Genomic DNA, 13,656 nt, shown 5'->3' with positions numbered 1-13,656 from the left:
GCATACGCCCTGGGGGCCGGGGGAGGGACACCCGCAGAGCTGGTGTAAGGAGCAGCGGGGTGGGAGGCCGCGGCCGGTGGCGGGGCCGCGGCAGTGAGGGCAGTCCCTGCCATGGAGGGCCCGGACTTTTTGGCAGGGCCCTTCCCCTTCTTCCTACCCTGGCCCTTCCCGCCGGCTGGGGGGGCTCCCCCAGAATCTAAGGGGGGGAGGGACGTGGCAGCAACGGAGGTCACCCCGGTGCCCGCCGCTGCCGGCGCCCCGGCGGGGGCGGTGACAGGTGGTTCGGCAGCGGCGGCTGAGGTAGAGGCTCGGGGGGATGACGGAGGGGCAGGCGGGGGAGGGGTATCTGGGGCTGCTGGAGGGGCCCCACCTGTCATATCCCCCGCCATAATGAGTAGGGAGGGAGGGAAGGACACCGGGAAGAGGAGGGGAAAGGGGAGACAGGTCGACCACTCCTCCCCGCTAGGCTGCAGGCAGGGGAGGAGGGCGCCAAAGGGGATGGGCTGGACAGGGGGGCTTTCAAGGGCTTGTGGGGGACAGTCACCGACTCGGAGTAGAAAACCGGCTCCTCTAGCTGCACTAGGGGAGGGGGGTCATAACAACATTAGGGGAGTGTAGTGAGATCGGGGCAAACTCAAATGGGGGAAGGGCACAAGCGCATGGGAGGGGACATGGGCGCACTGAATAAGGGGCCAATCGGGGTAGGGCTATCACATAGGGAGGGGGGAGAACCAGGCTGGAAGCAGGACACAGAACCTAGGGGCTGACTTCAGAGGCAAGGGCGGGGCAAACAAGCAAGGGCTGCAGAGGGAGAAGGGCGGGGCAGGCAAACCAACTGAAGTCAGCTAGGTGCTGGGGTAAAGGGGAGGGCAAAAAGGCTGCTAGGGGAAAATGGGGCAGGGAGCCAGGGACAAAGCTGGGGGCTGTGGAAGGGGGTAAGTCCAGGATGGGGCGGGGGGCACGTGCGCCCACGTGCGCTTGCAAAGAAAAAGGTCAGTGCGGGCTGGCTGCTGCTGCAGGCCCCAAAGGTGGTGAAAGGGGGCAGCAGGCCAAACAAGCAGCGGAGCCCCAGAAGCAGGAGCTTGAGGCAGATGGTGAGTGTCCGCTGGGGGTGGTGGAGGGGGCAGCGCCGATGGTGGTGGTGGTTGGGGGAGGGGGGACACACTGATGAACTAGGGGGCAGGCTCCACGCCATACCCCCTGTGTCCCCGCAAACACAGTCAGCACCCCCACCACAAGAGCACAGTCCAAAAGTCACTCAGCTTTTCTGGCCCCCTCCACAGTGGTCTACAGAGTCCGTGTGCGCTCCCCCAGCAGCAGATAGCCTCGTCCCCTCCTCCTTCGGGGTCCGGCAGCTCTCAGGCAGCAGCAGCAGCTCCAGGCAGATGGCCTCGTCCCCTCCTCCTTCGGTGGCCAGGCAGGCAGAGAGGACCCCTCACAGGTGGTGTTGATGGTGGTGGTGGTAGTCACAGCAGCGGTAGCGGCAACGGCTGGGGTAGGGGTCTCTCACTCCCCCCCCTCTGGGGAGTGGGCCAGCAGCCCCCCCCCAAGGGGCTGTAGTTGGAAATGAAGCAACAGCACCCGAGGGTGGATGGTTGGGTGGGGGGGTCCAGCAGCTGGCCAGCAACCAGGTAGGGGAGATGGCGTCCGGCCCGGCCAGGGGAGCAGCTGGAGCAGGGGCAGTGGCGGCAGCAGCAGCAAGGGCCCACGGTCCAGCAGGAGCAGCAGTCTCCCTCCTCCCTCCAGACTAGTGGGGTACAGGAGTCTGGTAGAGGCAAATATACTGGCCACTGGATGAATAGTTTTCTGTTCCCTCTTGACGCAGGAGGGAAACTGCTGCCTGGCAGAGCAGGGGATAAAAAAACCTGTGGGTTCAGCTAGCCCTGCCCCACTATCCCCGCAGCCAATGCCAGGCCTGGAAGGGGAGAAAAGAAGGGAGCCTGGCTCAGTTGGGGGCTGACTGGCAAGGAGGCAGGAGCTCTCTGTCCTACCCAAAGGGATGGACCAGTGACCTGCCACCCAACACAGCCACTGGAGACAAGTATGCCTTTCGCTGCCCAGTGCAGCCTGCGGGTACGCGCCAACTGCAGAGTGACTGGGCCAGCGGGGACACACCCCAAACTAAGCAGGTTTTCGTAGGAAGTAGCCCCGGGAAATAGGTCTTGAACCCACCCCCTCCCCTGGCCAGGCGGGAGAAACATCTCCCCTGTTTAGGGTTGAACTACACAGGGCCCTGGGGTGTGATCTTGTGGACAGGGAGGTCCCAGGTCCCCTTACAACCCTCCCCTGACCAATGACCCAGCCACTAGGCCGCCCAGCCACCGAAGGCTCTGTCACAGTCAGAAAATGCCACCAAAATGTCCACAGCATCTCAAGGATGTTCTGCCCAATGTATGAAACAGGAGTGAAAATACAAGCAGGGGAAATTCTTCAAATGGGGCCTCACCCAGGTTGCTGGCTCCAGTGGCCGGCAGCTTGCAGACCCAAAACACAGCTTGGCTGGCTGTATTGGCGGGGGAGACAACTTCTGATAAAATGCTGTGGGAGGGACACTCAAGTGTTTCCATGGGGCACAAGGAACAAAGGGCTGAAGAGGCTACAGCTGGGAGAGCGCTAGGAAGCCTGGGAGAGGCTGATGTGACTGGGTCTACGCCTTGCATGGTGGGTACGAGAGCGCTGGTGTGAGACTCGGGTCCTGACATTCTCAACCCGGGGACTCTCCAGCACAGGCTTAGACACACTGAGCCTGCAACGCGAGTCCCGCACACCCCAGCTCACATTGCAGTGACTGTTACAGTCTGACGGGGAGACGGTTACACAACTTGTCTGCCTCAGGAACTTTCCTCTTCACAGAAAGTTTATTTTAAAGCGGAGCAACATGAATTTCATTTGAAATAGAAATAATTAGAGTCTATCTTGGGTGTCTATTCTCCTATACGCTACTTCTCTCAACCCCTTTGCAGTGAGATTTTACTTCACCACTGCTTAATCCAAAGAGGCTGAATTCCCTCAAATAACTTTTCAGAATTAGCCACCATTTCCTATAATACTGATGTGCAATAATAGATAATTTATAGTATTACAATACAATCAGGTTATCACAGAATGAGTCGCTTATTCTGGAATGATGAACTTCATGTTTAATTCCATTATCACTGGTAACAACAACATATTCAAACATTACAAAAACTTAACATATGGGTTAGTTTTCTCTCAAGCCTCATTTCCACCAAATGAGCTCTATGTAATGCTCTGTTCTCCACTAACATAGGTGCCTTCCATTTCTGTGAGTTCATTTGTCTCCAGGGGGATGTCTACACTGCAACAGAAGACCGTGATTGAGCCCAGGCTCAAGCCTAAAGCCCTTTGCATCTACACTGCAATTGTACAAACCCAGGGCTTGAACCCAGGGTCCCAGGACCCTGCAGGGCTGGAGGGCCCAAGCTCAAGTTAAGCTGAGACCCAAGGCTGAGCCCCATTGCTTTGCAGTGTAGATGCAGTCCCGCTTGACTGGGTCCCAGGAGTCAGCTGGAAGTATCCCACAATTCCATGGGACAAATTCCTTAGTCCTCTCTAAGGCGGCTGGAGATTTCATCTCAGTGCTCCCCTCCAGTTGTAGCTGATGCCCCTGAGCTAGCGTGTACCGCTCTCTGTCCTGTGGGACCCCTCTCGCGAGCGGGGTCTCCAGAGCCCCATGCTAAGGGGCTGATCTCCCATCCTAGGCAGGGGGGACACGGCCATCCAGGTGAGGTGATGGGCCTTGAGCTCGGTGACCAGGAATGTGCCCTGCACTGAGCTGCCAGCATGGCAGGGGCTGGCCTGTGGGGGCAGGTGGGCTGCTCTCTCTCTCACTCAGGCCCCTCTGCAGCTTCCTGACTGGGAAAGTGACTTTAAAAGAGCATCTCGATGGCCAGGGGTCGATCTCTACTGATTGCTGAGGGGAAGCTGCCCGGCCCACCCCTCCTCGCGCCGTCCCTGCAGCGCGGCCTGGCTTAGTTCACTGGTGCAGGGACAGATCCCTGCTGCACTGAGGAGTGTCACAGGCGAACGGCTAGACAACGCCAAGCAAAACAAGTGTCATGTTACCCGCACAGCCCCTGAGCTAGCGCGAAGGAGACCCTGTGCCCACCCCCTGCTGCCACTGACCTACCCCTGCCGGCCCCTCCCAGAGAGTAATGGGGTCATGTGCTTCCATGGGCCTTTCATCGGAGGTTATCCAAACTCCGTGACATAAGTGGGTCAGTGTTGTTCCTGCCCCTCTGTCCCTGCCCCTGCGGCTGTTGCAAAGAGGCCCGGTGGGCTGGGGGCAGGCGAGGGAGGGGAAGGGGAATGGGCAGTGTGGGGGAGGGCAGTAACGGGTGGGCAGGGCCTTGAATCAGCGCAGGCTGAGAGTTCAATTTCTGCACTGTGTCCCCAGCTGCCAAGGGGCCAGATGAAGCCCAGCACCTCCGTGAATCCTGGCTGAATGCTGGGAATGGTCCCCCTCACACAGATAAGGAGAGTCCTTCTCTCACCCTCAGTGGCAAGGGAGAACCCAGCCCCTGCTGGCTGACGGGGCACAGGCAGCCGAGCCGGGCGGCGTTGGTGAGGAGGGGTACCGCAGCGCCGGCTCCTGGAGACGTTCTCTGCTTAGGACCAGGGCCGGTGCAACCACTAGGCGAACGAGGCGGTCGCCTAGGGCACCAAGTGGTTGGGGGTGGCAGTGGAGCGGAGGTGAGCTGGGGCAGAGGGGTGCGGGGAGGGCCGCCTGCAGCAAGTAACGGGGGGGAGGGGTTACAAAGAGCTGATGGGTGCCACGAGCCTGGGAGGCGGAAGAAGCGGTGGCGGTGGCGTGCTCGGGGAGGAGGCGGAGCAGAGGTGAGCTGGGGCAGGGAGCTGCTGCACGTGGCTCCCCAGGCCGAGGAGAAGGAGGGGGTGGCGGGGAGCTGCCGCAAGGGGGGCTGCCTGGGCTGAGGGGAGGGAGGGAGGGGGCGGTGGGGAGGTGCCGCAAGGGGGGCTGCCCAGGCTGAGGGGAGGGAGGGAGGGGGCGGTGGGGAGGTGCGGCAAGGGGGGCTGCCCAGGCTGAGGGAGGGAGGGAGGGGGCGGTGGGGAGCTGTCGCAGGGGGGGGGGCTCCTCAGGGCGCTGGGGGCGGTGGCAGGGAGCTGCCGTGGGTGGGGGGGGCGCCTCAGGGTGGGGGGCGGGGAGCTGCCGCGGGGAGGAGGCGGCGCAAGGTGGAAGTGTCCCCTAGGGTGTGAAACCTCCTTGCACCGGCCCTGCTCAGGACAGTGCACTCTGTGCGCGCACTGTGCAGCCTCCACGCTGGAGTCGTTACTCTCCGTCCTCGCAGCCCGAATGGAATTACATGTCACAGCCCTGGAGCGGGAAATGCCGAAGAAACCCACAGCAGGAGCATCGAACCTCAAAAAGGGGAACTTCACAGAAATGGGAGGCTAGTGAAATGGAAATTGAAAGCAACATGCCCGGGTGAAATGCCAGCAAACGGTATGGAGACTATTTTAAAACGTCATACTAGAGGCTCACACTAAAGCTATACGAGAAATAAAAATACCAAAACCAGCATGAGGATCAAAAAAATGCCACCATGGCTAAATAGCCGAGTAAAAGAGGCACTCAGTGGCACAAAGTTCTCCTTTCAAAACTGGCAGTCAAATCCTAATGAGGAAAATACAAAGAAGCATAAACACTGGCAAGCCCAATGAAAAGTAGAAAAAGGCCGGCCAAAAAAGAATGCAAAGAGCAACTAGCTAAGGCACAACAACTACCAGCAAATTATTTTTTAAGTCCATGAGGCAGGAAGTCTGCCAAACAGCAAAGTCACTAGACGACTGAGGTGCTAAAGGTGCACTTCAGGAAGAGAAGGCCGATGCGGAGAAGGGAAATAAATTCCTTGCTTGTCTTCACTGCAGAGGATGTGGAGGAAATCCATACATGCCAGCCCTTCTTTTCGATGACAGATGCTAGAATCAAAGAATGATAGAACCGTGGGGTTAGAAGGGACTGCAAGGTTCATGGAGGGAGTTTGGGTGTAGGAGGGGGTTTGGGGTGTAGGCTCTGGGAGAGAGTTTGGGTGCAGGCTCTGGGAGGAAGTTTGGGTGCTGAGTGCAGGCTCTGGGCCAGAGCATGGGGTTGGGGTGCAGGAAGGGGTGTGGAAGGGGGCTTTGGGTCCTGGATGCAAGAGGGGTTTTGGGTGCTGAGTGTGGGCTCTGGGCTGGGCCAAGGGGTTGGGGTGCAGGAGGGGGTGTAGGGTGTGGGGCTGGGCCAAGGATGAGGAGTTTGGGGTGCCGCAGGTTGGCTGCCCTGGGGCTGCGGTGGGGGGCCAGAAGGGAGCATTCCCCCCAGGGACAAGAGACTCACCAAAGCCCCGCCAGGCTGCTGATCGGAGGTCCTGCCAGGATAAGCCCCGCCCCCAGATTCGACTCAGAGTCACCTGGCGGGGGGAGGCTGCCATGTGCCTCCTCCCTCTGCAGGTGCAGCAGCTGCCCCCGGCGCCGCTCCCTTGTAGCCCGCAGTGGCAGCGGCCGTCGAGGGAGCGCAGTGCGGAGCTGCAGCGGGAAGGCAGGTACACTCGGGGGAGGCACGGGGGCAGCAGGCAGGGCCGGGGGAGAAACCTGGCCCTGAACATTGGTGGAGCCGGGCTCCTCGGGCTCTGAATTTGCTGGCTCATGTAACTCACTGCCCCTGGCAAGGTTCATTTGGTCTAACCCTTACCAAGAGGCAGGACTTTGTGTGTCTAAACCACCCATCTTCTCTCGTCCAGCTGGGATCCCTTGACAGCAGCAACTCCCCATATGTCCTAGCTCTCCTCTTTCCCACATATCCCTCACTTCTCTGGCCATTGGTTTGCTGTATCTCTGAACCCTCTCTCCCTGGCTCCAGCAGCTAGTTACCCAGGCTACACTCCCATTGCCATCCGTGGGGGTATCCTGGGCTGTGAGGGCTGCAGGTTTTGGCCCATGGTCAATGCACGTGCGATGGCTGCTGTACACCTACGCGGTGACTCCTGCAGCCCATCACCAAGCTGCTGGGCCATATTCCGCAGGGTGGCCTCCCTGTCTGAGAAACTGGGAGCAGCGAAACCCTGGGTTAGAAAAGGAAAATGGCCCCAACAGAACACTCTGTAAATGGCTCCCAGAGACGTCCCAGTGACACCAGACTGTGCAGCCCTGGGGATCTCTCGCAGGAGTTCTCCTGCTTCTTCATTGTCACCATGGGCAACAGTCTGGCAGTGGGACTGGAGAGGGGGTGCCTGCAGGCAGAGGTTTCCATGACTTCCTGAATGGGAGCCTGACAGGGCTTGTGCCCTTGGTGGAGACGGGCCAAGATTCAATCCCCACCCGTGCCCATGGTGTCTCTGAGTGGCCATGGGTTCCCTTACTCATCAGTGCAGGCTTTTCAGGAGGAGGAGGAGAACCTGGCCATGGAGTAGGCAGCCTCTCTGGGTCTAAGCAGCACCGGAGCCGGATGAGAGCTTCTGGTATGGGAGGTTTCACGTGGGGTCCATGGAGCTGGAGAGGACAGAGCTGGGTCCAGAGTCCTGCGGCAGCTCCTCAGTCAGTTCCTGTGAGACACAAAGGAGAATGTCAGATTCAGGCCCCACAGAGCCCTGGGCATTTCCCAGAGAGGCTGGCCAGACACAGCCAGCAGGATCCTCTGGCAACAGAGCTGGGCCCTGCTCTCCTGATTTCTTCCTTCCCTTGGCCCACCCCCAGCCTCTCTCAGCTGCCCCCTACCTTTCTATCCCCAGCTTCAGCTTACCCTCCACTCCCATGATTCCCCACCTGCCCCTTAGCACTTACACCCAGAATTTCCTCTTGGCTGCTGCCCAGTCCTCAGCCCTAGGAATCCCTGCTCTTTGCTGTTGGATAGGGGCAGGAGGTCCTGGGGGCAGTCAAGGGACAGGGAGCTATTGGATGGGGCAGAGGTTCTGTGGGGGGCGGTCAGAAGACAGGGAGCAAGGGGGGTTGCAGAGGGGGTGGGATCCCAGGAGGGGGCAGTCAGGGGACAAGCATTGGGGAAGTGGGGGGAGTTGGATGGGTTGGGGGTTCTGGGTGGGGCAGTCAGGGGGCGGGAAGTGGGAGGGGGAAGACAGGGGGCAGGGGCCAGGCTGTTTTGGGAGGCACTGCCTTCCCTACCTGGCCCTCGGGCCAAAAAACTTGCCCACCCCTGTCCAAGAGGGTAAGTGTCCCCATGAGGTGCTGTGAATCGTCCTGGACAACCCCCTCTGCAGGGAGCTGGGATGGGCAAGGGGCAGGATGGATTTATTTCCTGCTAAGATAGGCAATGTGTGTACCTTGTTACCACCCTGGAGATGTTCCATGACAACCTCTGGGCAGCTTCTTCCATGTCCAGATCTTCCCCCTCCTCCACTTCCTCTTCCGTGTCCAGGTTTCCCCCTCTTCCATGTCCAGGCCCTCCCCCTCCCCCACTTCCTTCTCCGTTGCCAAGTCCTCCCCCTCCTCCATGTCCAGGTCCTCCTCCTCCTCCGTAGCAAGGTTCCCTTCCTCCTTCTCATTTTCCTCTGTGGCCAGGTTCTCCTGCTCCTCCTCTTCATCTTCCTCTATGGCCTCATCCACAATCTCCTCCTCTGTGGCCTGGTCCTCTTCCTCTTCCTCTTGCTGCATGGCCATATCCTCCTCCTCCATGGCCAGATCCTCCTGCTCCTCTTCTGTGGCCAGATCATCCTACTCCTCCAGTTCCTCCTCTTCCTCTCTTGTCAAGTTCTCCACCTAATTGATAGACAAGTCTTCATCCTCCTCCTCCTCTGCAGCCAGGTCTTCCTCCTCCTCCTTTTCAGCCAGGTCTTCCTCTTCTTTCTCCTCTTCCATGCCCATGTCCTCCTCTTGCCACCTGGCCAAATAGGAGGAGGAAATGGCCATGGAGGACGAGGTCATAGAGGAGGAAGACAACAACCTGAGCAAGGGGGACCTGGCCATGGAGGTGGAGGAGGACTTGGCCTTGCCCTCCTCCTCTTCATCCAAGTCGTCCTCTTTCACTTTCTTCTCCATGACCATGTGCTCCATTCCCATGGCCAGATTCTCCCCCTCTTCCACTTCCTCCTCTATGGCCAGGTCCTCCCTCTCCTTCTCCGTGGCCAGGTTCTCCTCCTCCTTTTCCTCCTTCTCATCCTCCTCTCTGGCCAGCTCCTCTTGCTCCTCCTCCTCCATGGCCAAATCCACCTCCTTCTCTTCTTCTTCCCCCTGCATCGGCACATCCTCGTCCTATTCCATTCCTGGGTCCTCCTAGTCTATTGCCAGATCCTCTACCTCCACTTCTGCCTCTTCTTCTCCCCCCTGCATGGCCACATCCTCCTCCTTCTCCTCTGTGGCCAGGTCCTCTTCCTCCTGCTCCTTCTCCATGGCCAGATTTTCCTCCTACTCGTCCTCCTCTCTGGCCAGCTCCTTCCCCTCCTCCACTTCCTCCTCTGTGGCCAGGTCCTCCCTCTCCTTCTCCATGGCCAGGTTCTCCTCCTCATAGAATCATAGAATCATAGAATATCAGGGTTGGAAGGGACCCCAGAAGGTCATCTAGTCCAACCCCCTGCTCGAAGCAGGACCAATTCCCAGTTAAATCATCCCAGCCAGGGCTTTGTCAAGCCTGACCTTAAAAACCTCTAAGGAAGGAGATTCTACCACCTCCCTAGGTAACGCATTCCAGTGTTTCACCACCCTCTTAGTGAAAAAGTTTTTCCTAATATCCAATCTAAACCTCCCCCATTGCAACTTGAGACCATTACTCCTCGTTCTGTCATCTGCTACCATTGAGAACAGTCTAGAGCCATCCTCTTTGGAACCCCCTTTCAGGTAGTTGAAAGCAGCTATCAAATCCCCCCTCATTCTTCTCTTCTGCAGACTAAACAATCCCAGCTCCCTCAGCCTCTCCTCATAAGTCATGTGCTCTAGACCCCTAATCATTTTTGTTGCCCTTCGCTGGACTCTCTCCAATTTATCCACATCCTTCTTGTAGTGCGGGGCCCAAAACTGGACACAGTACTCCAGATGAGGCCTCACCAGTGTCGAATAGAGGGGAACGATCACGTCCCTCGATCTGCTCGCTATGCCCCTACTTATACATCCCAAAATGCCATTGGCCTTCTTGGCAACAAGGGCACACTGCTGACTCATATCCAGCTTCTCGTCCACTGTCACCCCTAGGTCCTTTTCCACAGAACTGCTGCCTAGCCATTCGGTCCCTAGTCTGTAGCGATGCATTGGATTCTTCCATCCTAAGTGCAGGACCCTGCACTTATCCTTATTGAACCTCATCAGATTTCTTTTGGCCCAATCCTCCAATTTGTCTAGGTCCTTCTGTATCCTATCCCTCCCCTCCAGCGTATCTACCACTCCTCCCAGTTTAGTATCATCCGCAAATTTGCTGAGAGTGCAATCCACACCATCCTCCAGATCATTTATGAAGATATTGAACAAAACCGGCCCCAGGACCGACCCCTGGGGCACTCCACTTGACACCGGCTGCCAACTAGACATGGAGCCATTGATCACTACCCGTTGAGCCCAACAATCTAGCCAGCTTTCTACCCACCTTATAGTGCATTCATCCAGCCCATACTTCCTTAACTTGCTGACAAGAATACTGTGGGAGACCGTGTCAAAAGCTTTGCTAAAGTCAAGAAACAATACATCCACTGCTTTCCCTTCATCCACAGAACCAGTAATCTCATCATAAAAGGCGATTAGATTAGTCAGGCATGACCTTCCCTTGGTGAATCCATGCTGACTGTTCCTGATCACTTTCCTCTCATGTAAGTGCTTCAGGATTGATTCTTTGAGGACCTGCTCCATGATTTTTCCAGGGACTGAGGTGAGGCTGACTGGCCTGTAGTTCCCAGGATCCTCCTTCTTCCCTTTTTTAAAGATTGGCACTACATTAGCCTTTTTCCAGTCATCCGGGACTTCCCCCGTTCGCCACGAGTTTTCAAAGATAATGGCCAAGGGCTCTGCAATCACAGCCGCCAATTCCTTCAGCACTCTCGGATGCAACTCGTCCGGCCCCATGGACTTGTGCACTGTCCAGCTTTTCTAAATAGTCCCTAACCACCTCTATCCCCACAGAGGGCTGGCCATCTCTTCCCCATTCTGTGATGCCCAGCGCAGCAGTCTGGGAGCTGACCTTGTTAGTGAAAACAGAGGCAAAAAAAGCATTGAGTACATTAGCTTTTTCCACATCCTCTGTCACTAGGTTGCCTCCCTCATTCAGTAAGGGGCCCACACTTTCCTTGGCTTTCTTCTTGTTGCCAACATACCTGAAGAAACCCTTCTTGTTACTCTTGACATCTCTTGCTAGCTGCAGCTCCAGGTGCTATTTGGCCCTCCTGATATCTTTCCTACATGCCCGAGCAATATTTTTATACTCTTCCCTGGTCATATGTCCAACCTTCCACTTCTTGTAAGCTTCTTTTTTATGTTTAAGATCCGCTAGGATTTCACCATTAAGCCAAGCTGGTCGCCTGCCATATTTACTATTCTTTTGACTCATCGGGATGGTTTGTCCCTGTAACCTCAACAGGGATTCCTTGAAATACAGCCAGCTCTCCTGGACTCCCTTCCCCTTCATGTTAGTCCCCCAGGGGATCCTGGCCATCTGTTCCCTGAGGGAGTCGAAGTCTGCTTTCCTGAAGTCCAGGGTCCGTATCCTGCTGCTTACCTTTCTTCCCTGCGTCAGGATCCTGAACTCGACCAACTCATGGTCACTGCCTCCCAGATTCCCATCCACTTTTGCTTCCCCCACTAATTCTACCCGGTTTGTGAGCAGCAGGTCAAGAAAAGCGCCCCCCCTAGTTGGCTCCCCTAGCACTTGCACCAGGAAATTGTCCCCTACGCTTTCCAAAAACTTCCTGGATTGTCTATGCACCGCTGTATTGCTCTCCCAGCAGATATCAGGAAAATTAAAGTCACCCATGAGAATCAGGGCATGCGATCTAGTAGCTTCCGTGAGTTGCCGGAAGAAAGCCTCATCCACCTCATCCCCCTGGTCCGGTGGTCTATAGCAGACTCCCACCACGACATCACTCTTGTTGCACACACTTCTAAACTTAATCCAGAGACACTCAGGTTTTTCCACAGTTTCGTACCGGAGCTCTGAGCAGTCATACTGCTCCCTTACATACAGTGCTACTCCCCCACCTTTTCTGCCCTGCCTGTCCTTCCTGAACAGTTTATAACCATCCATGACTGTACTCCAGTCATGTGAGTTATCCCACCAAGTCTCTGTTATTCCAATCACGTCATAGTTCCTTGACATCACCAGGACCTCCAGTTCTCCCTGCTTGTTTCCAAGGCTTTGTGCATTTGTATATAAGCACTTGAGATAACCTGTTGATCGCCCCTCATTCCCAGTATGAGGCAGGAGCCCTCCCCTCACAGACATTCCTGCCTGTGCTTCCTCCCGGTATCCCGCTTTCCCACTTACCTCAGGGCTTTGGTCTCCTTCCCCTGGTGAACCTAGTTTAAAGCCCTCCTCACTAGGTTAGCCAGCCTGCTGGCAAAGATGCTCTTCCCTCTCTTCGTAAGATGGAGCCCGTCTCTGCCCAGCACTCCTCCTTCATGGAACACCATCCCATGGTCAAAGAATCCAAAGCCTTCTCTCCGACACCACCTGCGTAGCCATTCGTTGACTTCCACGATTCGACGGTCCCTACCCAGGCCTTTTCCTTCCACGGGGAGGATGGACGAGAACACCACTTGCGCCTCCAACTCCTTTATCCTTCTTCCCAGAGCCACGTAGTCCGCAGTGATCCGCTCAAGGTCATTCTTGGCAGTATCATTGGTGCCCACGTGGAGAAGCAGGAAGGGGTAGCGATCCGAGGGCTTGATGAGTCTCGGCAGTCTCTCCGTCACATCGTGAATCTTAGCCCCTGGCAAGCAGCAGACTTCTCGGTTTTCCCGGTCAGGGCGGCAGATAGATGACTCAGTCCCCCGGAGGAGAGAGTCCCCGACCACCACCATCCGCCTTCTCCTCTTGGGAGTGGTGGTCGTGGAACCCCCAACCTCAGGACATCGCATCTCATGCCTTCCAACCAGCGGAGTCTCCTTCTGCTTTCTCCCCCCAGACATATCATCTGGTCCACTCTCCGCAATGGTTCCTCCCCGCCGCCCCACTGCGTGCCAGGAAGAGCAGAGAGAACTTTCTCCTGGCGGTGGGTTGTGTCCCAGGCTTGTCATGCTGCAGACGGGAGGTGTTTATGCCATGAAAAAGAGGAAAAAGCCGGTGCTGAAAAGGTAGGTGTGTGAGAGAGAGCAGCTCCCCTTCCCGGAGGGTGTGTAAATCGCCTGTGCTCACCCCTGGGGCTTTGCAGGGCTGTCTGGGCTCTGCTGGGTAGGTGCTGATGCTGCTTCTGTTTGCTTTAATCCAAGGGCAGGGGTTTCCTCTGCCCCTGGCTCCTGCTCACTCCAATGCTCAGGCAGGCTGTCCCCTGGCTCCAGTTCCTTTCCCCAGTCCCCTCGGGTCACCCCCGAGCGGGACTGCACAGACCTCACAAGGCTTGGTTCTCTGCTGTCTCTTTACTCCCTCTTCGGCTCGCTTATGTCTAAAGTATTTGCTCCATAACTGGTTGTAAAATACACTCAGAGAGAAGCCTGGGTCTCTGGGATGGGGCTGCTGAAGTAGCTTGCGGCTTCTCTGACGTCATTTAAATCCCA

The 13,656-nt window shown here is 56.9% G+C and overlaps 1 pseudogene; it reads left to right on the top strand.

Annotated features, from left to right (window-relative positions):
- The first annotated feature begins 13,177 nt into the window (after nucleotides 1-13,177).
- LOC102930936 overlaps nucleotides 13,178-13,656 on the top strand; it is a 149,865-nt pseudogene continuing 149,386 nt past the window's right edge.

This window comes from Chelonia mydas, chromosome 11 (genome assembly GCF_015237465.2).
Source record: "Chelonia mydas isolate rCheMyd1 chromosome 11, rCheMyd1.pri.v2, whole genome shotgun sequence".
NCBI classification, from domain to species: Eukaryota; Metazoa; Chordata; order Testudines; family Cheloniidae; genus Chelonia; species Chelonia mydas.
This window is presented reverse-complemented; position numbering and strand designations above follow the sequence as displayed.